The sequence below is a fragment of the Eucyclogobius newberryi genome, unplaced genomic scaffold (assembly GCF_026437365.1).
Source record: "Eucyclogobius newberryi isolate DKJ021-1_F unplaced genomic scaffold, fEucNew1.0.hap1 SCAF_13, whole genome shotgun sequence".
Lineage (NCBI taxonomy): Eukaryota > Metazoa > Chordata > Actinopteri > Gobiiformes > Gobiidae > Eucyclogobius > Eucyclogobius newberryi.
Genome location: NW_027315757.1, coordinates 38,772,278 through 38,774,055, shown reverse-complemented (window position 1 = coordinate 38,774,055; position 1,778 = coordinate 38,772,278).

Genomic DNA, 1,778 nt, shown 5'->3' with positions numbered 1-1,778 from the left:
TAAAGCTCTAAAGACACATCTCAGAGTGTTATAAAGCTCTAAAGACACACCTCAGAGTGTATAAAGCTCTAAAGACACATCTCAGAGTGTTATAAAACTCTAAAGACACACCTCAGAGTGTATAAAGCTCTAAAGACAGACCTCAGAGTGTATAAAGCTCTAAAGACACACCTCAGAGAGTTATAAAGCTCTAAATACACACCTCAGAGTGTTATAAAGCTCTAAAGACACACCTCAGAGTGTTACAAAGCTCTAAAGACACACCTCAGAGTGTATAAAGCTCTAAAGACACACCTCGACTGTATAAAGCTCTAAAGACACACCTCAGAGTGGTATAAAGCTCTAAAGACACACCTCAGAGCGGTATAAAGCTCTAAAGACATACCTCAGAGTGTTATAAAGCTCTAAAGACACACCTCAGAGTGTATAAAGCTCTAAAGACACACCTCAGAGTGTATAAAGCTCTAAAGACACACCTTAGAGTGGTATAAAGCTCTAAAGAGACACCTCAGAGTGGTATAAAGCTCTAAAGACACACCTCAGAGTGTATAAAGCTCTAAAGACACACCTCAGACTATATAAAGCTCTAAAGACACACCTCAGAGTGGTATAAAGCTCTAAAGACACACCTCAGAGTGTATAAAGCTCTAAAGACACACCTCAGAGTATATAAAGCTCTAAAGACACATCTCAGAGTGTATAAAGCTCTAAAGACATACCTCAGAGTGTATAAAGCCCTAAAGACACACCTCAGAGTGTATAAAGCTCTAAAGACACACCTCAGAGTGTATAAAGCTCTAAAGACACACCTCAGAGTGTTTAAAGCTCTAAAGGCACACCTCAGAGTGTTATAAAGCTCTAAAGACACATCTCAGAGTGTATAAAGCTCTAAAGACACACCTCAGAGTGTATAAAGCTCTAAAGACATACCTCAGAGTGATATAAAGCTCTACAGACACACCTCAGAGTGTATTAAGCTCTAAAGACACATCTCAGAGTGTTATAAAGCTCTAAAGACACATCTCAGAGTGTTATAAAGCTCTAAAGACACACCTCAGAGTGGTATAAAGCTCTAAAGACACATCTCAGAGTGTTATAAAGCTCTAAAGACACACCTCAGAGTGTATAAAGCTCTAAAGACACACCTCAGAGTGTATAAAGCTCTAAAGACACATCTCAGAGTGTTATAAAGCTCTAAAGACACACCTCAGAGTGTATAAAGCTCTAAAGACACATCTCAGAGTGTTATAAAGCTCTAAAGACACACCTCAGAGTGTTATAAAGCTCTAAAGACAGACCTCAGAGTGTATAAAGCTCTAAAGACACACCTCAGAGTGTTATAAAGCTCTAAAGACACACCTCAGAGTGTTATAAAGCTCTAAAGACACACCTCAGAGTGTTATAAAGCTCTAAAGACACACCTCAGAGTGTATAAAGCTCTAAAGACACACCTCGACTGTATAAAGCTCTAAAGACACACCTCAGAGTGTTATAAAGCTCTAAAGACACACCTCAGAGTGTTATAAAGCTCTAAAGACACATCTCAGAGTGTTATAAAGCTCTAAAGACACACCTCAGAGTGTATAAAGCTCTAAAGACACATCTAAGAGTGTTATAAAGCTCTAAAGACACACCTCAGAGTGTATAAAGCTCTAAAGACAGACCTCAGAGTGTATAAAGCTCTAAAGACACACCTCAGAGTGTTATAAAGCTCTAAATACACACCTCAGAGTGTTATAAAGCTCTAAAGACACACCTCAGAGTGTATAAAGCTCTAA